The sequence below is a fragment of the Ictalurus punctatus genome, chromosome 7, assembly GCF_001660625.3.
Source record: "Ictalurus punctatus breed USDA103 chromosome 7, Coco_2.0, whole genome shotgun sequence".
Taxonomy (NCBI): Eukaryota; Metazoa; Chordata; class Actinopteri; order Siluriformes; family Ictaluridae; genus Ictalurus; species Ictalurus punctatus.
In genome coordinates this window covers 5973134-5994095 of record NC_030422.2, presented here as the reverse complement: position 1 = coordinate 5994095, position 20962 = coordinate 5973134, and the positions used below count along the sequence as shown (strand labels likewise).

General features: G+C 44.5%; 1 protein-coding gene and 20 non-coding genes across 21 annotated transcripts in view; 20 read left to right on the top strand and 1 right to left on the bottom strand.

Annotated features, from left to right (window-relative positions):
- The window catches only part of LOC108267226 (uncharacterized), a 128960-nt gene that overhangs the window by 74078 nt on the left and 33920 nt on the right, over positions 1–20962 (bottom strand).
- On the top strand, positions 225–298 carry trnat-agu (transfer RNA threonine (anticodon AGU)). Its single transcript has one exon. It is a non-coding gene; the product is annotated as a tRNA-Thr (tRNA).
- trnar-ucu (transfer RNA arginine (anticodon UCU)) lies at positions 572–661 on the top strand. Its single transcript is given in 2 exon segments — positions 572–608; positions 626–661. It is a non-coding gene; the product is annotated as a tRNA-Arg (tRNA).
- On the top strand, positions 2208–2281 carry trnat-agu (transfer RNA threonine (anticodon AGU)). The gene has a single exon. It is a non-coding gene; the product is annotated as a tRNA-Thr (tRNA).
- On the top strand, positions 2555–2644 carry trnar-ucu (transfer RNA arginine (anticodon UCU)). Its single transcript is given in 2 exon segments — positions 2555–2591; positions 2609–2644. It is a non-coding gene; the product is annotated as a tRNA-Arg (tRNA).
- Positions 4191–4264, top strand: trnat-agu (transfer RNA threonine (anticodon AGU)). The gene has a single exon. It is a non-coding gene; the product is annotated as a tRNA-Thr (tRNA).
- Positions 4538–4627, top strand: trnar-ucu (transfer RNA arginine (anticodon UCU)). Its single transcript is given in 2 exon segments — positions 4538–4574; positions 4592–4627. It is a non-coding gene; the product is annotated as a tRNA-Arg (tRNA).
- On the top strand, positions 6174–6247 carry trnat-agu (transfer RNA threonine (anticodon AGU)). The gene has a single exon. It is a non-coding gene; the product is annotated as a tRNA-Thr (tRNA).
- trnar-ucu (transfer RNA arginine (anticodon UCU)) lies at positions 6498–6587 on the top strand. The gene is given in 2 exon segments: positions 6498–6534; positions 6552–6587. It is a non-coding gene; the product is annotated as a tRNA-Arg (tRNA).
- On the top strand, positions 8134–8207 carry trnat-agu (transfer RNA threonine (anticodon AGU)). Its single transcript has one exon. It is a non-coding gene; the product is annotated as a tRNA-Thr (tRNA).
- Positions 8481–8570, top strand: trnar-ucu (transfer RNA arginine (anticodon UCU)). Its single transcript is given in 2 exon segments — positions 8481–8517; positions 8535–8570. It is a non-coding gene; the product is annotated as a tRNA-Arg (tRNA).
- On the top strand, positions 11289–11362 carry trnat-agu (transfer RNA threonine (anticodon AGU)). Its single transcript has one exon. It is a non-coding gene; the product is annotated as a tRNA-Thr (tRNA).
- trnar-ucu (transfer RNA arginine (anticodon UCU)) lies at positions 11636–11725 on the top strand. The gene is given in 2 exon segments: positions 11636–11672; positions 11690–11725. It is a non-coding gene; the product is annotated as a tRNA-Arg (tRNA).
- Positions 13272–13345, top strand: trnat-agu (transfer RNA threonine (anticodon AGU)). Its single transcript has one exon. It is a non-coding gene; the product is annotated as a tRNA-Thr (tRNA).
- Positions 13619–13708, top strand: trnar-ucu (transfer RNA arginine (anticodon UCU)). The gene is given in 2 exon segments: positions 13619–13655; positions 13673–13708. It is a non-coding gene; the product is annotated as a tRNA-Arg (tRNA).
- On the top strand, positions 15255–15328 carry trnat-agu (transfer RNA threonine (anticodon AGU)). Its single transcript has one exon. It is a non-coding gene; the product is annotated as a tRNA-Thr (tRNA).
- trnar-ucu (transfer RNA arginine (anticodon UCU)) lies at positions 15602–15691 on the top strand. Its single transcript is given in 2 exon segments — positions 15602–15638; positions 15656–15691. It is a non-coding gene; the product is annotated as a tRNA-Arg (tRNA).
- On the top strand, positions 17238–17311 carry trnat-agu (transfer RNA threonine (anticodon AGU)). Its single transcript has one exon. It is a non-coding gene; the product is annotated as a tRNA-Thr (tRNA).
- On the top strand, positions 17585–17674 carry trnar-ucu (transfer RNA arginine (anticodon UCU)). The gene is given in 2 exon segments: positions 17585–17621; positions 17639–17674. It is a non-coding gene; the product is annotated as a tRNA-Arg (tRNA).
- trnat-agu (transfer RNA threonine (anticodon AGU)) lies at positions 19221–19294 on the top strand. The gene has a single exon. It is a non-coding gene; the product is annotated as a tRNA-Thr (tRNA).
- Positions 19568–19657, top strand: trnar-ucu (transfer RNA arginine (anticodon UCU)). The gene is given in 2 exon segments: positions 19568–19604; positions 19622–19657. It is a non-coding gene; the product is annotated as a tRNA-Arg (tRNA).

Below are 20962 nucleotides of genomic sequence, written 5' to 3'. Positions count from 1 at the left end.
TAGGCTACTTTAGATGGAGCTAAGCTCTTCAAAGGAAGATCTCCAGGAACAACGTTGGTGGCCACTGGTCTAGGCTGTCTTTTCCTGAACCTGACACTACAGAATGTGCATTGCATATCTGGTTGAGTAGATGCCTTAATATGTCATCTAAGTCTGCATGCCATTAAATCTTAGCTTGACTAAGAGTCGACATTCAGCTTAGGATGGTTTATTCTGAGGTGGGTGGTGCTGTGGCTTAGTTGGTTAAAGTGCCTGTCTAGTAAACAGGAGATCCTGGGTTCAAATCCCAGCAGTACCTGCTGCAGGTCTCTTTTCTTGTTGCAAGAGCCATGCCTACTATCCCTTTGTTACAGGCAAGATAAAACACCAGCAAGCCTAGATTGGTTGAGCCAGAGCTATTTGCTTTCAGACATGTGTTGCAGCATGTAGAGTCTGTGCTATCAACAGTAAAACTCCTGTTTATTAAAGAAGTACAGGAAAGCACAATGCCGTCCCTGAATTTGGAAGGAACCCAGATGAAGTTTCTGCTACTGGACTGAGCAGCTACTGGACTGAGCAGCCCAGTAGCTTTGGCTCTGTGGCGCAATGGATAGCGTGTTGGACTTCTAGGCTCAGTAGTGGAGCAATTCAAAGGTTGTGGGTTCGAGTCCCACCAGAGTCGTCTGCTTTCATGTGGGTGTTGCTTGTTAGATTTTTCTGCGTAGGACGCCTATGTCTAGGCTACTTTAGACGGAGCTAAGTTGCAGCTCTGATTGTTATTCAGGATAGATAAGGCATGATGAGATGTGTGCAATGTGAGTGGGTGTGAAAGAACCAGTTTTTCAGTGTCAATGACCATGAGAGCAGATGCAGCAATAGCCCTTAATCAGGCAGGCATACCTTGTACTGCAGGTTCTATGGATTTGGAAAGATATGCTACCAGGCGATAGCTACCAACATGTTCCTGGGCCCGGACCCCCGCTGCAGTGCTTCCATCCTTGGAAGTATACAGGTGGAATGGAGATGAGTAGTCTGGGATTCCCAGAGCCAGGGCTGAGCTTAATGCCTGATAACAGAATGAGTGTTAGAGTCCATTTAAAGAGTTTACTCTACAAGATAAAAAGAGAAGAATAAGAACCGAGAGAGAGAGTGAGGGCGAAAGGCAGGGTGATTAGGACTGCTCAAAACAGCACATGCCATGAACGCAAAACAACTTGCTTCCGGTACATTATGACACAAGCTAGAGACCATCAGAATTGAAACACAGACATCATGCCTGAAATTTATCAGTAGATATATATCTTGACCTATGTTTGTGGTTTATCATAGGTTGAGGATCCTAGCAAGCCTCAAATCAGTGGTAGGAGCGGCATTCAGACACAAACAGCATATATGCATCTGTATAGGATGCCTATGTCTAGGCTACTTTAGATTGAGCTAAGCTCCTCAAAGGAAGATGTCCAGGAACAGGGTTGGTGATGACTAGGCTATCTTTTTCTGAATCTGACACCACAGAATGTGCATTGCATGGCTTGGTGAGTGGATGCCTTATATCTGAGAAGAATTCCATGGTGAGGAATCCTGTTGAATATGGCAATTCCCGACTCTCAATCTTAGATATTCCAAACATGTTCCACATGTTTCTACTCATTTGGCCAAAATGAAGCTGAAGCTGTGCTAAATTTAAGTTCCTAAAAATAACATATATGCATCTGCCAAAGCAGCACCTGTGTAGGATGCATATGCCTATTCTAGATTCTCGGCTTTCAACATAAAAACACCTGTGTGATAAACAAGTGTAGGAAAGCATTATGCCCTAGCTGAATTTGGAAGAACCTGAGCTGAAACACCGTGGCGGCCTTTTGGTGTTGGCTCTGCGGTGCAGGGACTAGTGCATTGGACTTCTCGGTTTAGCATTGGAGCAATTCAAAGGTTGTAGGTTCAAGTTCCACAAGAGTCCTTTGCTTTCATGTGGCTGTTTTTTCTCTGTAGGACGCCTATGTCTAGGCTACTTTAGATGGAGCTAAGCTCTTCAAAGGAAGATCTCCAGGAACACCGTTGGTGGCCACTGGTCTAGGCTGTCTTTTCCTGAACCTGACACTACAGAATGTGCATTGCATATCTGGTTGAGTAGATGCCTTAATATGTCATCTAAGTCTGCATGCCATTAAATCTTAGCTTGACTAAGAGTCGACATTCAGCTTAGGATGGTTTATTCTGAGGTGGGTGGTGCTGTGGCTTAGTTGGTTAAAGTGCCTGTCTAGTAAACAGGAGATCCTGGGTTCAAATCCCAGCAGTACCTGCTGCAGGTCTCTTTTCTTGTTGCAAGAGCCATGCCTACTATCCCTTTGTTACAGGCAAGATAAAACACCAGCAAGCCTAGATTGGTTGAGCCAGAGCTATTTGCTTTCAGACATGTGTTGCAGCATGTAGAGTCTGTGCTATCAACAGTAAAACTCCTGTTTATTAAAGAAGTACAGGAAAGCACAATGCCGTCCCTGAATTTGGAAGGAACCCAGATGAAGTTTCTGCTACTGGACTGAGCAGCTACTGGACTGAGCAGCCCAGTAGCTTTGGCTCTGTGGCGCAATGGATAGCGTGTTGGACTTCTAGGCTCAGTAGTGGAGCAATTCAAAGGTTGTGGGTTCGAGTCCCACCAGAGTCGTCTGCTTTCATGTGGGTGTTGCTTGTTAGATTTTTCTGCGTAGGACGCCTATGTCTAGGCTACTTTAGACGGAGCTAAGTTGCAGCTCTGATTGTTATTCAGGATAGATAAGGCATGATGAGATGTGTGCAATGTGAGTGGGTGTGAAAGAACCAGTTTTTCAGTGTCAATGACCATGAGAGCAGATGCAGCAATAGCCCTTAATCAGGCAGGCATACCTTGTACTGCAGGTTCTATGGATTTGGAAAGATATGCTACCAGGCGATAGCTACCAACATGTTCCTGGGCCCGGACCCCCGCTGCAGTGCTTCCATCCTTGGAAGTATACAGGTGGAATGGAGATGAGTAGTCTGGGATTCCCAGAGCCAGGGCTGAGCTTAATGCCTGATAACAGAATGAGTGTTAGAGTCCATTTAAAGAGTTTACTCTACAAGATAAAAAGAGAAGAATAAGAACCGAGAGAGAGAGTGAGGGCGAAAGGCAGGGTGATTAGGACTGCTCAAAACAGCACATGCCATGAACGCAAAACAACTTGCTTCCGGTACATTATGACACAAGCTAGAGACCATCAGAATTGAAACACAGACATCATGCCTGAAATTTATCAGTAGATATATATCTTGACCTATGTTTGTGGTTTATCATAGGTTGAGGATCCTAGCAAGCCTCAAATCAGTGGTAGGAGCGGCATTCAGACACAAACAGCATATATGCATCTGTATAGGATGCCTATGTCTAGGCTACTTTAGATTGAGCTAAGCTCCTCAAAGGAAGATGTCCAGGAACAGGGTTGGTGATGACTAGGCTATCTTTTTCTGAATCTGACACCACAGAATGTGCATTGCATGGCTTGGTGAGTGGATGCCTTATATCTGAGAAGAATTCCATGGTGAGGAATCCTGTTGAATATGGCAATTCCCGACTCTCAATCTTAGATATTCCAAACATGTTCCACATGTTTCTACTCATTTGGCCAAAATGAAGCTGAAGCTGTGCTAAATTTAAGTTCCTAAAAATAACATATATGCATCTGCCAAAGCAGCATCTGTGTAGGATGCATATGCCTATTCTAGATTCTCGGCTTTCAACATAAAAACACCTGTGTGATAAACAAGTGTAGGAAAGCATTATGCCCTAGCTGAATTTGGAAGAACCTGAGCTGAAACACCGTGGCGGCCTTTTGGTGTTGGCTCTGCGGTGCAGGGACTAGTGCATTGGACTTCTTGGTTTAGCATTGGAGCAATTCAAAGGTTGTAGGTTCAAGTTCCACAAGAGTCCTTTGCTTTCATGTGGCTGTTTTTTCTCTGTAGGACGCCTATGTCTAGGCTACTTTAGATGGAGCTAAGCTCTTCAAAGGAAGATCTCCAGGAACAACGTTGGTGGCCACTGGTCTAGGCTGTCTTTTCCTGAACCTGACACTACAGAATGTGCATTGCATATCTGGTTGAGTAGATGCCTTAATATGTCATCTAAGTCTGCATGCCATTAAATCTTAGCTTGACTAAGAGTCGACATTCAGCTTAGGATGGTTTATTCTGAGGTGGGTGGTGCTGTGGCTTAGTTGGTTAAAGTGCCTGTCTAGTAAACAGGAGATCCTGGGTTCAAATCCCAGCAGTACCTGCTGCAGGTCTCTTTTCTTGTTGCAAGAGCCATGCCTACTATCCCTTTGTTACAGGCAAGATAAAACACCAGCAAGCCTAGATTGGTTGAGCCAGAGCTATTTGCTTTCAGACATGTGTTGCAGCATGTAGAGTCTGTGCTATCAACAGTAAAACTCCTGTTTATTAAAGAAGTACAGGAAAGCACAATGCCGTCCCTGAATTTGGAAGGAACCCAGATGAAGTTTCTGCTACTGGACTGAGCAGCTACTGGACTGAGCAGCCCAGTAGCTTTGGCTCTGTGGCGCAATGGATAGCGTGTTGGACTTCTAGGCTCAGTAGTGGAGCAATTCAAAGGTTGTGGGTTCGAGTCCCACCAGAGTCGTCTGCTTTCATGTGGGTGTTGCTTGTTAGATTTTTCTGCGTAGGACGCCTATGTCTAGGCTACTTTAGACGGAGCTAAGTTGCAGCTCTGATTGTTATTCAGGATAGATAAGGCATGATGAGACGTGTGCAATGTGAGTGGGTGTGAAAGAACCAGTTTTTCAGTGTCAATGACCATGAGAGCAGATGCAGCAATAGCCCTTAATCAGGCAGGCATACCTTGTACTGCAGGTTCTAAAGATTTGGAAAGATATGCTACCAGGCGATAGCTACCAACATGTTCCTGGGCCCGGACCCCCGCTGCAGTGCTTCCATCCTTGGAAGTATACAGGTGGAATGGAGATGAGTAGTCTGGGATTCCCAGAGCCAGGGCTGAGCTTAATGCCTGATAACAGAATGAGTGTTAGAGTCCATTTAAAGAGTTTACTCTACAAGATAAAAAGAGAAGAATAAGAACCGAGAGAGAGAGTGAGGGCGAAAGGCAGGGTGATTAGGACTGCTCAAAACAGCACATGCCATGAACGCAAAACAACTTGCTTCCGGTACATTATGACACAAGCTAGAGACCATCAGAATTGAAACACAGACATCATGCCTGAAATTTATCAGTAGATATATATCTTGACCTATGTTTGTGGTTTATCATAGGTTGAGGATCCTAGCAAGCCTCAAATCAGTGGTAGGAGCGGCATTCAGACACAAACAGCATATATGCATCTGTATAGGATGCCTATGTCTAGGCTACTTTAGATTGAGCTAAGCTCCTCAAAGGAAGATGTCCAGGAACAGGGTTGGTGATGACTAGGCTATCTTTTTCTGAATCTGACACCACAGAATGTGCATTGCATGGCTTGGTGAGTGGATGCCTTATATCTGAGAAGAATTCCATGGTGAGGAATCCTGTTGAATATGGCAATTCCCGACTCTCAATCTTAGATATTCCAAACATGTTCCACATGTTTCTACTCATTTGGCCAAAATGAAGCTGAAGCTGTGCTAAATTTAAGTTCCTAAAAATAACATATATGCATCTGCCAAAGCAGCACCTGTGTAGGATGCATATGCCTATTCTAGATTCTCGGCTTTCAACATAAAAACACCTGTGTGATAAACAAGTGTAGGAAAGCATTATGCCCTAGCTGAATTTGGAAGAACCTGAGCTGAAACACCGTGGCGGCCTTTTGGTGTTGGCTCTGCGGTGCAGGGACTAGTGCATTGGACTTCTCGGTTTAGCATTGGAGCAATTCAAAGGTTGTAGGTTCAAGTTCCACAAGAGTCCTTTGCTTTCATGTGGCTGTTTTTTCTCTGTAGGACGCCTATGTCTAGGCTACTTTAGATGGAGCTAAGCTCTTCAAAGGAAGATCTCCAGGAACAACGTTGGTGGCCACTGGTCTAGGCTGTCTTTTCCTGAACCTGACACTACAGAATGTGCATTGCATATCTGGTTGAGTAGATGCCTTAATATGTCATCTAAGTCTGCATGCCATTAAATCTTAGCTTGACTAAGAGTCGACATTCAGCTTAGGATGGTTTATTCTGAGGTGGGTGGTGCTGTGGCTTAGTTGGTTAAAGTGCCTGTCTAGTAAACAGGAGATCCTGGGTTCAAATCCCAGCAGTACCTGCTGCAGGTCTCTTTTCTTGTTGCAAGAGCCATGCCTACTATCCCTTTGTTACAGGCAAGATAAAACACCAGCAAGCCTAGATTGGTTGAGCCAGAGCTATTTGCTTTCAGACATGTGTTGCAGCATGTAGAGTCTGTGCTATCAACAGTAAAACTCCTGTTTATTAAAGAAGTACAGGAAAGCACAATGCCGTCCCTGAATTCTGCTACTGGACTGAGCAGCTACTGGACTGAGCAGCCCAGTAGCTTTGGCTCTGTGGCGCAATGGATAGCGTGTTGGACTTCTAGGCTCAGTAGTGGAGCAATTCAAAGGTTGTGGGTTCGAGTCCCACCAGAGTCGTCTGCTTTCATGTGGGTGTTGCTTGTTAGATTTTTCTGCGTAGGACGCCTATGTCTAGGCTACTTTAGACGGAGCTAAGTTGCAGCTCTGATTGTTATTCAGGATAGATAAGGCATGATGAGATGTGTGCAATGTGAGTGGGTGTGAAAGAACCAGTTTTTCAGTGTCAATGACCATGAGAGCAGATGCAGCAATAGCCCTTAATCAGGCAGGCATACCTTGTACTGCAGGTTCTATGGATTTGGAAAGATATGCTACCAGGCGATAGCTACCAACATGTTCCTGGGCCCGGACCCCCGCTGCAGTGCTTCCATCCTTGGAAGTATACAGGTGGAATGGAGATGAGTAGTCTGGGATTCCCAGAGCCAGGGCTGAGCTTAATGCCTGATAACAGAATGAGTGTTAGAGTCCATTTAAAGAGTTTACTCTACAAGATAAAAAGAGAAGAATAAGAACCGAGAGAGAGAGTGAGGGCGAAAGGCAGGGTGATTAGGACTGCTCAAAACAGCACATGCCATGAACGCAAAACAACTTGGTTCCGGTACATTATGACACAAGCTAGAGACCATCAGAATTGAAACACAGACATCATGCCTGAAATTTATCAGTAGATATATATCTTGACCTATGTTGGTGGTTTATCATAGGTTGAGGATCCTAGCAAGCCTCAAATCAGTGGTAGGAGCGGCATTCAGACACAAACAACATATATGCATCTGTATAGGATGCCTATGTCTAGGCTACTTTAGATTGAGCTAAGCTCCTCAAAGGAAGATGTCCAGGAACAGGGTTGGTGATGACTAGGCTATCTTTTTCTGAATCTGACACCACAGAATGTGCATTGCATGGCTTGGTGAGTGGATGCCTTATATCTGAGAAGAATTCCATGGTGAGGAATCCTGTTGAATATGGCAATTCCCGACTCTCAATCTTAGATATTCCAAACATGTTCCACATGTTTCTACTCATTTGGCCAAAATGAAGCTGAAGCTGTGCTAAATTTAAGTTCCTAAAAATAACATATATGCATCTGCCAAAGCAGCACCTGTGTAGGATGCATATGCCTATTCTAGATTCTCGGCTTTCAACATAAAAACACCTGTGTGATAAACAAGTGTAGGAAAGCATTATGCCCTAGCTGAATTTGGAAGAACCTGAGCTGAAACACCGTGGCGGCCTTTTGGTGTTGGCTCTGCGGTGCAGGGACTAGTGCATTGGACTTCTCGGTTTAGCATTGGAGCAATTCAAAGGTTGTAGGTTCAAGTTCCACAAGAGTCCTTTGCTTTCATGTGGCTGTTTTTTCTCTGTAGGACGCCTATGTCTAGGCTACTTTAGATGGAGCTAAGCTCTTCAAAGGAAGATCTCCAGGAACAACGTTGGTGGCCACTGGTCTAGGCTGTCTTTTCCTGAACCTGACACTACAGAATGTGCATTGCATATCTGGTTGAGTAGATGCCTTAATATGTCATCTAAGTCTGCATGCCATTAAATCTTAGCTTGACTAAGAGTCGACATTCAGCTTAGGATGGTTTATTCTGAGGTGGGTGGTGCTGTGGCTTAGTTGGTTAAAGTGCCTGTCTAGTAAACAGGAGATCCTGGGTTCAAATCCCAGCAGTACCTGCTGCAGGTCTCTTTTCTTGTTGCAAGAGCCATGCCTACTATCCCCTTGTTACAGGCAAGATAAAACACCAGCAAGCCTAGATTGGTTGAGCCAGAGCTATTTGCTTTCAGACATGTGTTGCAGCATGTAGAGTCTGTGCTATCAACAGTAAAACTCCTGTTTATTAAAGAAGTACAGGAAAGCACAATGCCGTCCCTGAATTTGGAAGGAACCCAGATGAAGTTTCTGCTACTGGACTGAGCAGCTACTGGACTGAGCAGCCCAGTAGCTTTGGCTCTGTGGCGCAATGGATAGCGTGTTGGACTTCTAGGCTCAGTAGTGGAGCAATTCAAAGGTTGTGGGTTCGAGTCCCACCAGAGTCGTCTGCTTTCATGTGGGTGTTGCTTGTTAGATTTTTCTGCGTAGGACGCCTATGTCTAGGCTACTTTAGACGGAGCTAAGTTGCAGCTCTGATTGTTATTCAGGATAGATAAGGCATGATGAGATGTGTGCAATGTGAGTGGGTGTGAAAGAACCAGTTTTTCAGTGTCAATGACCATGAGAGCAGATGCAGCAATAGCCCTTAATCAGGCAGGCATACCTTGTACTGCAGGTTCTATGGATTTGGAAAGATATGCTACCAGGCGATAGCTACCAACATGTTCCTGGGCCCGGACCCCCGCTGCAGTGCTTCCATCCTTGGAAGTATACAGGTGGAATGGAGATGAGTAGTCTGGGATTCCCAGAGCCAGGGCTGAGCTTAATGCCTGATAACAGAATGAGTGTTAGAGTCCATTTAAAGAGTTTACTCTACAAGATAAAAAGAGAAGAATAAGAACCGAGAGAGAGAGTGAGGGCGAAAGGCAGGGTGATTAGGACTGCTCAAAACAGCACATGCCATGAACGCAAAACAACTTGCTTCCGGTACATTATGACACAAGCTAGAGACCATCAGAATTGAAACACAGACATCATGCCTGAAATTTATCAGTAGATATATATCTTGACCTATGTTTGTGGTTTATCATAGGTTGAGGATCCTAGCAAGCCTCAAATCAGTGGTAGGAGCGGCATTCAGACACAAACAACATATATGCATCTGTATAGGATGCCTATGTCTAGGCTACTTTAGATTGAGCTAAGCTCCTCAAAGGAAGATGTCCAGGAACAGGGTTGGTGATGACTAGGCTATCTTTTTCTGAATCTGACACCACAGAATGTGCATTGCATGGCTTGGTGAGTGGATGCCTTATATCTGAGAAGAATTCCATGGTGAGGAATCCTGTTGAATATGGCAATTCCCGACTCTCAATCTTAGATATTCCAAACATGTTCCACATGTTTCTACTCATTTGGCCAAAATGAAGCTGAAGCTGTGCTAAATTTAAATTCCTAAAAATAACATATATGCATCTGCCAAAGCAGCACCTGTGTAGGATGCATATGCCTATTCTAGATTCTCGGCTTTCAACATAAAAACACCTGTGTGATAAACAAGTGTAGGAAAGCATTATGCCCTAGCTGAATTTGGAAGAACCTGAGCTGAAACACCGTGGCGGCCTTTTGGTGTTGGCTCTGCGGTGCAGGGACTAGTGCATTGGACTTCTCGGTTTAGCATTGGAGCAATTCAAAGGTTGTAGGTTCAAGTTCCACAAGAGTCCTTTGCTTTCATGTGGCTGTTTTTTCTCTGTAGGATGCCTATGTCTAGGCTACTTTAGATTGAGCTAAGCTCCTCAAAGGAAGATGTCTAGGAACAGGGTTGGTGATGACTAGGCTATCTTTTTCTGAATCGGACACCACAGAATGTGCATTGCATGGCTTGGTGAGTGGATGCCTTATATCTGAGAAGAATTCCATGGTGAGGAATCCTGTTGAATATGGCAATTCCCGACTCTCAATCTTAGATATTCCAAACATGTTCCACATATTTCTACTCATTTGGCCAAAATGAAGCTGAAGCTGTGCTAAATTTAAGTTCCTAAAAATAACATATATGCATCTGCCAAAGCAGCATCTGTGTAGGATGCATATGCCTATTCTAGATTCTCGGCTTTCAACATAAAAACACCTGTGTGATAAACAAGTGTAGGAAAGCATTATGCCCTAGCTGAATTTGGAAGAACCTGAGCTGAAACACCGTGGCGGCCTTTTGGTGTTGGCTCTGCGGTGCAGGGACTAGTGCATTGGACTTCTCGGTTTAGCATTGGAGCAATTCAAAGGTTGTAGGTTCAAGTTCCACAAGAGTCCTTTGCTTTCATGTGGCTGTTTTTTCTCTGTAGGATGCCTATGTCTAGGCTACTTTAGATTGAGCTAAGCTCCTCAAAGGAAGATGTCTAGGAACAAGGTTGGTGATGACTAGGCTATCTTTTTCTGAATTGGACACCACAGAATGTGCATTGCATGGCTTGGTGAGTGGATGCCTTATATCTGAGAAGAATTCCATGGTGAGGAATCCTGTTGAATATGGCAATTCCCGACTCTCAATCTTAGATATTCCAAACATGTTCCACATATTTCTACTCATTTGGCCAAAATGAAGCTGAAGCTGTGCTAAATTTAAGTTCCTAAAAATAACATATATGCATCTGCCAAAGCAGCATCTGTGTAGGATGCATATGCCTATTCTAGATTCTCGGCTTTCAACATAAAAACACCTGTGTGATAAACAAGTGTAGGAAAGCATTATGCCCTAGCTGAATTTGGAAGAACCTGAGCTGAAACACCGTGGCGGTCTTTTGGTGTTGGCTCTGCGGTGCAGGGACTAGTGCATTGGACTTCTCGGTTTAGCATTGGAGCAATTCAAAGGTTGTAGGTTCAAGTTCCACAAGAGTCCTTTGCTTTCATGTGGCTGTTTTTTCTCTGTAGGACGCCTATGTCTAGGCTACTTTAGATGGAGCTAAGCTCTTCAAAGGAAGATCTCCAGGAACAACGTTGGTGGCCACTGGTCTAGGCTGTCTTTTCCTGAACCTGACACTACAGAATGTGCATTGCATATCTGGTTGAGTAGATGCCTTAATATGTCATCTAAGTCTGCATGCCATTAAATCTTAGCTTGACTAAGAGTCGACATTCAGCTTAGGATGGTTTATGCTGAGGTGGGTGGTGCTGTGGCTTAGTTGGTTAAAGTGCCTGTCTAGTAAACAGGAGATCCTGGGTTCAAATCCCAGCAGTACCTGCTGCAGGTCTCTTTTCTTGTTGCAAGAGCCATGCCTACTATCCCTTTGTTACAGGCAAGATAAAACACCAGCAAGCCTAGATTGGTTGAGCCAGAGCTATTTGCTTTCAGACATGTGTTGCAGCATGTAGAGTCTGTGCTATCAACAGTAAAACTCCTGTTTATTAAAGAAGTACAGGAAAGCACAATGCCGTCCCTGAATTTGGAAGGAACCCAGATGAAGTTTCTGCTACTGGACTGAGCAGCTACTGGACTGAGCAGCCCAGTAGCTTTGGCTCTGTGGCGCAATGGATAGCGTGTTGGACTTCTAGGCTCAGTAGTGGAGCAATTCAAAGGTTGTGGGTTCGAGTCCCACCAGAGTCGTCTGCTTTCATGTGGGTGTTGCTTGTTAGATTTTTCTGCGTAGGACGCCTATGTCTAGGCTACTTTAGACGGAGCTAAGTTGCAGCTCTGATTGTTATTCAGGATAGATAAGGCATGATGAGACGTGTGCAATGTGAGTGGGTGTGAAAGAACCAGTTTTTCAGTGTCAATGACCATGAGAGCAGATGCAGCAATAGCCCTTAATCAGGCAGGCATACCTTGTACTGCAGGTTCTAAAGATTTGGAAAGATATGCTACCAGGCGATAGCTACCAACATGTTCCTGGGCCCGGACCCCCGCTGCAGTGCTTCCATCCTTGGAAGTATACAGGTGGAATGGAGATGAGTAGTCTGGGATTCCCAGAGCCAGGGCTGAGCTTAATGCCTGATAACAGAATGAGTGTTAGAGTCCATTTAAAGAGTTTACTCTACAAGATAAAAAGAGAAGAATAAGAACCGAGAGAGAGAGTGAGGGCGAAAGGCAGGGTGATTAGGACTGCTCAAAACAGCACATGCCATGAACGCAAAACAACTTGCTTCCGGTACATTATGACACAAGCTAGAGACCATCAGAATTGAAACACAGACATCATGCCTGAAATTTATCAGTAGATATATATCTTGACCTATGTTTGTGGTTTATCATAGGTTGAGGATCCTAGCAAGCCTCAAATCAGTGGTAGGAGCGGCATTCAGACACAAACAGCATATATGCATCTGTATAGGATGCCTATGTCTAGGCTACTTTAGATTGAGCTAAGCTCCTCAAAGGAAGATGTCCAGGAACAGGGTTGGTGATGACTAGGCTATCTTTTTCTGAATCTGACACCACAGAATGTGCATTGCATGGCTTGGTGAGTGGATGCCTTATATCTGAGAAGAATTCCATGGTGAGGAATCCTGTTGAATATGGCAATTCCCGACTCTCAATCTTAGATATTCCAAACATGTTCCACATGTTTCTACTCATTTGGCCAAAATGAAGCTGAAGCTGTGCTAAATTTAAGTTCCTAAAAATAACATATATGCATCTGCCAAAGCAGCATCTGTGTAGGATGCATATGCCTATTCTAGATTCTCGGCTTTCAACATAAAAACACCTGTGTGATAAACAAGTGTAGGAAAGCATTATGCCCTAGCTGAATTTGGAAGAACCTGAGCTGAAACACCGTGGCGGCCTTTTGGTGTTGGCTCTGCGGTGCAGGGACTAGTGCATTGGACTTCTCGGTTTAGCATTGGAGCAATTCAAAGGTTGTAGGTTCAAGTTCCACAAGAGTCCTTTGCTTTCATGTGGCTGTTTTTTCTCTGTAGGACGCCTATGTCTAGGCTACTTTAGATGGAGCTAAGCTCTTCAAAGGAAGATCTCCAGGAACAACGTTGGTGGCCACTGGTCTAGGCTGTCTTTTCCTGAACCTGACACTACAGAATGTGCATTGCATATCTGGTTGAGTAGATGCCTTAATATGTCATCTAAGTCTGCATGCCATTAAATCTTAGCTTGACTAAGAGTCGACATTCAGTTTAGGAAGGTTTATTCTGAGGTGGGTGGTGCTGTGGCTTAGTTGGTTAAAGTGCCTGTCTAGTAAACAGGAGATCCTGGGTTCAAATCCCAGCAGTACCTGCTGCAGGTCTCTTTTCTTGTTGCAAGAGCCATGCCTACTATCCCTTTGTTACAGGCAAGATAAAACACCAGCAAGCCTAGATTGGTTGAGCCAGAGCTATTTGCTTTCAGACATGTGTTGCAGCATGTAGAGTCTGTGCTATCAACAGTAAAACTCCTGTTTATTAAAGAAGTACAGGAAAGCACAATGCCGTCCCTGAATTTGGAAGGAACCCAGATGAAGTTTCTGCTACTGGACTGAGCAGCTACTGGACTGAGCAGCCCAGTAGCTTTGGCTCTGTGGCGCAATGGATAGCGTGTTGGACTTCTAGGCTCAGTAGTGGAGCAATTCAAAGGTTGTGGGTTCGAGTCCCACCAGAGTCGTCTGCTTTCATGTGGGTGTTGCTTGTTAGATTTTTCTGCGTAGGACGCCTATGTCTAGGCTACTTTAGACGGAGCTAAGTTGCAGCTCTGATTGTTATTCAGGATAGATAAGGCATGATGAGACGTGTGCAATGTGAGTGGGTGTGAAAGAACCAGTTTTTCAGTGTCAATGACCATGAGAGCAGATGCAGCAATAGCCCTTAATCAGGCAGGCATACCTTGTACTGCAGGTTCTAAAGATTTGGAAAGATATGCTACCAGGCGATAGCTACCAACATGTTCCTGGGCCCGGACCCCCGCTGCAGTGCTTCCATCCTTGGAAGTATACAGGTGGAATGGAGATGAGTAGTCTGGGATTCCCAGAGCCAGGGCTGAGCTTAATGCCTGATAACAGAATGAGTGTTAGAGTCCATTTAAAGAGTTTACTCTACAAGATAAAAAGAGAAGAATAAGAACCGAGAGAGAGAGTGAGGGCGAAAGGCAGGGTGATTAGGACTGCTCAAAACAGCACATGCCATGAACGCAAAACAACTTGCTTCCGGTACATTATGACACAAGCTAGAGACCATCAGAATTGAAACACAGACATCATGCCTGAAATTTATCAGTAGATATATATCTTGACCTATGTTTGTGGTTTATCATAGGTTGAGGATCCTAGCAAGCCTCAAATCAGTGGTAGGAGCGGCATTCAGACACAAACAGCATATATGCATCTGTATAGGATGCCTATGTCTAGGCTACTTTAGATTGAGCTAAGCTCCTCAAAGGAAGATGTCCAGGAACAGGGTTGGTGATGACTAGGCTATCTTTTTCTGAATCTGACACCACAGAATGTGCATTGCATGGCTTGGTGAGTGGATGCCTTATATCTGAGAAGAATTCCATGGTGAGGAATCCTGTTGAATATGGCAATTCCCGACTCTCAATCTTAGATATTCCAAACATGTTCCACATGTTTCTACTCATTTGGCCAAAATGAAGCTGAAGCTGTGCTAAATTTAAGTTCCTAAAAATAACATATATGCATCTGCCAAAGCAGCACCTGTGTAGGATGCATATGCCTATTCTAGATTCTCGGCTTTCAACATAAAAACACCTGTGTGATAAACAAGTGTAGGAAAGCATTATGCCCTAGCTGAATTTGGAAGAACCTGAGCTGAAACACCGTGGCGGCCTTTTGGTGTTGGCTCTGCGGTGCAGGGACTAGTGCATTGGACTTCTCGGTTTAGCATTGGAGCAATTCAAAGGTTGTAGGTTCAAGTTCCACAAGAGTCCTTTGCTTTCATGTGGCTGTTTTTTCTCTGTAGGACGCCTATGTCTAGGCTACTTTAGATGGAGCTAAGCTCTTCAAAGGAAGATCTCCAGGAACAACGTTGGTGGCCACTGGTCTAGGCTGTCTTTTCCTGAACCTGACACTACAGAATGTGCATTGCATATCTGGTTGAGTAGATGCCTTAATATGTCATCTAAGTCTGCATGCCATTAAATCTTAGCTTGACTAAGAGTCGACATTCAGCTTAGGATGGTTTATTCTGAGGTGGGTGGTGCTGTGGCTTAGTTGGTTAAAGTGCCTGTCTAGTAAACAGGAGATCCTGGGTTCAAATCCCAGCAGTACCTGCTGCAGGTCTCTTTTCTTGTTGCAAGAGCCATGCCTACTATCCCCTTGTTACAGGCAAGATAAAACACCAGCAAGCCTAGATTGGTTGAGCCAGAGCTATTTGCTTTCAGACATGTGTTGCAGCATGTAGAGTCTGTGCTATCAACAGTAAAACTCCTGTTTATTAAAGAAGTACAGGAAAGCACAATGCCGTCCCTGAATTTGGAAGGAACCCAGATGAAGTTTCTGCTACTGGACTGAGCAGCTACTGGACTGAGCAGCCCAGTAGCTTTGGCTCTGTGGCGCAATGGATAGCGTGTTGGACTTCTAGGCTCAGTAGTGGAGCAATTCAAAGGTTGTGGGTTCGAGTCCCACCAGAGTCGTCTGCTTTCATGTGGGTGTTGCTTGTTAGATTTTTCTGCGTAGGACGCCTATGTCTAGGCTACTTTAGACGGAGCTAAGTTGCAGCTCTGATTGTTATTCAGGATAGATAAGGCATGATGAGACGTGTGCAATGTGAGTGGGTGTGAAAGAACCAGTTTTTCAGTGTCAATGACCATGAGAGCAGATGCAGCAATAGCCCTTAATCAGGCAGGCATACCTTGTACTGCAGGTTCTATGGATTTGGAAAGATATGCTACCAGGCGATAGCTACCAACATGTTCCTGGGCCCGGACCCCCGCTGCAGTGCTTCCATCCTTGGAAGTATACAGGTGGAATGGAGATGAGTAGTCTGGGATTCCCAGAGCCAGGGCTGAGCTTAATGCCTGATAACAGAATGAGTGTTAGAGTCCATTTAAAGAGTTTACTCTACAAGATAAAAAGAGAAGAATAAGAACCGAGAGAGAGAGTGAGGGCGAAAGGCAGGGTGATTAGGACTGCTCAAAACAGCACATGCCATGAACGCAAAACAACTTGGTTCCGGTACATTATGACACAAGCTAGAGACCATCAGAATTGAAACACAGACATCATGCCTGAAATTTATCAGTAGATATATATCTTGACCTATGTTTGTGGTTTATCATAGGTTGAGGATCCTAGCAAGCCTCAAATCAGTGGTAGGAGCGGCATTCAGACACAAACAACATATATGCATCTGTATAGGATGCCTATGTCTAGGCTACTTTAGATTGAGCTAAGCTCCTCAAAGGAAGATGTCCAGGAACAGGGTTGGTGATGACTAGGCTATCTTTTTCTGAATCTGACACCACAGAATGTGCATTGCATGGCTTGGTGAGTGGATGCCTTATATCTGAGAAGAATTCCATGGTGAGGAATCCTGTTGAATATGGCAATTCCCGACTCTCAATCTTAGATATTCCAAACATGTTCCACATGTTTCTACTCATTTGGCCAAAATGAAGCTGAAGCTGTGCTAAATTTAAGTTCCTAAAAATAACATATATGCATCTGCCAAAGCAGCACCTGTGTAGGATGCATATGCCTATTCTAGATTCTCGGCTTTCAACATAAAAACACCTGTGTGATAAACAAGTGTAGGAAAGCATTATGCCCTAGCTGAATTTGGAAGAACCTGAGCTGAAACACCGTGGCGGCCTTTTGGTGTTGGCTCTGCGGTGCAGGGACTAGTGCATTGGACTTCTCGGTTTAGCATTGGAGCAATTCAAAGGTTGTAGGTTCAAGTTCCACAAGAGTCCTTTGCTTTCATGTGGCTGTTTTTTCTCTGTAGGACGCCTATGTCTAGGCTACTTTAGATGGAGCTAAGCTCTTCAAAGGAAGATCTCCAGGAACAACGTTGGTGGCCACTGGTCTAGGCTGTCTTTTCCTGAACCTGACACTACAGAATGTGCATTGCATATCTGGTTGAGTAGATGCCTTAATATGTCATCTAAGTCTGCATGCCATTAAATCTTAGCTTGACTAAGAGTCGACATTCAGCTTAGGATGGTTTATTCTGAGGTGGGTGGTGCTGTGGCTTAGTTGGTTAAAGTGCCTGTCTAGTAAACAGGAGATCCTGGGTTCAAATCCCAGCAGTACCTGCTGCAGGTCTCTTTTCTTGTTGCAAGAGCCATGCCTACTATCCCTTTGTTACAGGCAAGATAAAACACCAGCAAGCCTAGATTGGTTGAGCCAGAGCTATTTGCTTTCAGACATGTGTTGCAGCATGTAGAGTCTGTGCTATCAACAGTAAAACTCCTGTTTATTAAAGAAGTACAGGAAAGCACAATGCCGTCCCTGAATTTGGAAGGAACCCAGATGAAGTTTCTGCTACTGGACTGAGCAGCTACTGGACTGAGCAGCCCAGTAGCTTTGGCTCTGTGGCGCAATGGATAGCGTGTTGGACTTCTAGGCTCAGTAGTGGAGCAATTCAAAGGTTGTGGGTTCGAGTCCCACCAGAGTCGTCTGCTTTCATGTGGGTGTTGCTTGTTAGATTTTTCTGCGTAGGACGCCTATGTCTAGGCTACTTTAGACGGAGCTAAGTTGCAGCTCTGATTGTTATTCAGGATAGATAAGGCATGATGAGATGTGTGCAATGTGAGTGGGTGTGAAAGAACCAGTTTTTCAGTGTCAATGACCATGAGAGCAGATGCAGCAATAGCCCTTAATCAGGCAGGCATACCTTGTACTGCAGGTTCTATGGATTTGGAAAGATATGCTACCAGGCGATAGCTACCAACATGTTCCTGGGCCCGGACCCCCGCTGCAGTGCTTCCATCCTTGGAAGTATACAGGTGGAATGGAGATGAGTAGTCTGGGATTCCCAGAGCCAGGGCTGAGCTTAATGCCTGATAACAGAATGAGTGTTAGAGTCCATTTAAAGAGTTTACTCTACAAGATAAAAAGAGAAGAATAAGAACCGAGAGAGAGAGTGAGGGCGAAAGGCAGGGTGATTAGGACTGCTCAAAACAGCACATGCCATGAACGCAAAACAACTTGGTTCCGGTACATTATGACACAAGCTAGAGACCATCAGAATTGAAACACAGACATCATGCCTGAAATTTATCAGTAGATATATATCTTGACCTATGTTTGTGGTTTATCATAGGTTGAGGATCCTAGCAAGCCTCAAATCAGTGGTAGGAGCGGCATTCAGACACAAACAACATATATGCATCTGTATAGGATGCCTATGTCTAGGCTACTTTAGATTGAGCTAAGCTCCTCAAAGGAAGATGTCCAGGAACAGGGTTGGTGATGACTAGGCTATCTTTTTCTGAATCTGACACCACAGAATGTGCATTGCATGGCTTGGTGAGTGGATGCCTTATATCTGAGAAGAATTCCATGGTGAGGAATCCTGTTGAATATGGCAATTCCCGACTCTCAATCTTAGATATTCCAAACATGTTCCACATGTTTCTACTCATTTGGCCAAAATGAAGCTGAAGCTGTGCTAAATTTAAGTTCCTAAAAATAACATATATGCATCTGCCAAAGCAGCACCTGTGTAGGATGCATATGCCTATTCTAGATTCTCGGCTTTCAACATAAAAACACCTGTGTGATAAACAAGTGTAGGAAAGCATTATGCCCTAGCTGAATTTGGAAGAACCTGAGCTGAAACACCGTGGCGGCCTTTTGGTGTTGGCTCTGCGGTGCAGGGACTAGTGCATTGGACTTCTCGGTTTAGCATTGGAGCAATTCAAAGGTTGTAGGTTCAAGTTCCACAAGAGTCCTTTGCTTTCATGTGGCTGTTTTTTCTCTGTAGGACGCCTATGTCTAGGCTACTTTAGATGGAGCTAAGCTCTTCAAAGGAAGATCTCCAGGAACAACGTTGGTGGCCACTGGTCTAGGCTGTCTTTTCCTGAACCTGACACTACAGAATGTGCATTGCATATCTGGTTGAGTAGATGCCTTAATATGTCATCTAAGTCTGCATGCCATTAAATCTTAGCTTGACTAAGAGTCGACATTCAGCTTAGGATGGTTTATTCTGAGGTGGGTGGTGCTGTGGCTTAGTTGGTTAAAGTGCCTGTCTAGTAAACAGGAGATCCTGGGTTCAAATCCCAGCAGTACCTGCTGCAGGTCTCTTTTCTTGTTGCAAGAGCCATGCCTACTATCCCTTTGTTACAGGCAAGATAAAACACCAGCAAGCCTAGATTGGTTGAGCCAGAGCTATTTGCTTTCAGACATGTGTTGCAGCATGTAGAGTCTGTGCTATCAACAGTAAAACTCCTGTTTATTAAAGAAGTACAGGAAAGCACAATGCCGTCCCTGAATTTGGAAGGAACCCAGATGAAGTTTCTGCTACTGGACTGAGCAGCTACTGGACTGAGCAGCCCAGTAGCTTTGGCTCTGTGGCGCAATGGATAGCGTGTTGGACTTCTAGGCTCAGTAGTGGAGCAATTCAAAGGTTGTGGGTTCGAGTCCCACCAGAGTCGTCTGCTTTCATGTGGGTGTTGCTTGTTAGATTTTTCTGCGTAGGACGCCTATGTCTAGGCTACTTTAGACGGAGCTAAGTTGCAGCTCTGATTGTTATTCAGGATAGATAAGGCATGATGAGATGTGTGCAATGTGAGTGGGTGTGAAAGAACCAGTTTTTCAGTGTCAATGACCATGAGAGCAGATGCAGCAATAGCCCTTAATCAGGCAGGCATACCTTGTACTGCAGGTTCTATGGATTTGGAAAGATATGCTACCAGGCGATAGCTACCAACATGTTCCTGGGCCCGGACCCCCGCTGCAGTGCTTCCATCATTGGAAGTATACAGGTGGAATGGAGATGAGTAGTCTGGGATTCCCAGAGCCAGGGCTGAGCTTAATGCCTGATAACAGAATGAGTGTTAGAGTCCATTTAAAGAGTTTACTCTACAAGATAAAAAGAGAAGAATAAGAACCGAGAGAGAGAGTGAGGGCGAAAGGCAGGGTGATTAGGACTGCTCAAAACAGCACATGCCATGAACGCAAAACAACTTGCTTCCGGTACATTATGACACAAGCTAGAGACCATCAGAATTGAAACACAGACATCATGCCTGAAATTTATCAGTAGATATATATCTTGACCTATGTTTGTGGTTTATCATAGGTTGAGGATCCTAGCAAGCCTCAAATCAGTGGTAGGAGCAGCATTCAGACACAAACAACATATATGCATCTGTATAGGATGCCTATGTCTAGGCTACTTTAGATTGAGCTAAGCTCCTCAAAGGAAGATGTCCAGGAACAGGGTTGGTGATGACTAGGCTATCTTTTTCTGAATCTGACACCACAGAATGTGCATTGCATGGCTTGGTGAGTGGATGCCTTATATCTGAGAAGAATTCCATGGTGAGGAATCCTGTTGAATATGGCAATTCCCGACTCTCAATCTTAGATATTCCAAACATGTTCCACATGTTTCTACTCATTTGGCCAAAATGAAGCTGAAGCTGTGCTAAATTTAAGTTCCTAAAAATAACATATATGCATCTGCCAAAGCAGCACCTGTGTAGGATGCATATGCCTATTCTAGATTCTCGGCTTTCAACATAAAAACACCTGTGTGATAAACAAGTGTAGGAAAGCATTATGCCCTAGCTGAATTTGGAAGAACCTGAGCTGAAACACCGTGGCGGCCTTTTGGTGTTGGCTCTGCGGTGCAGGGACTAGTGCATTGGACTTCTCGGTTTAGCATTGGAGCAATTCAAAGGTTGTAGGTTCAAGTTCCACAAGAGTCCTTTGCTTTCATGTGGCTGTTTTTTCTC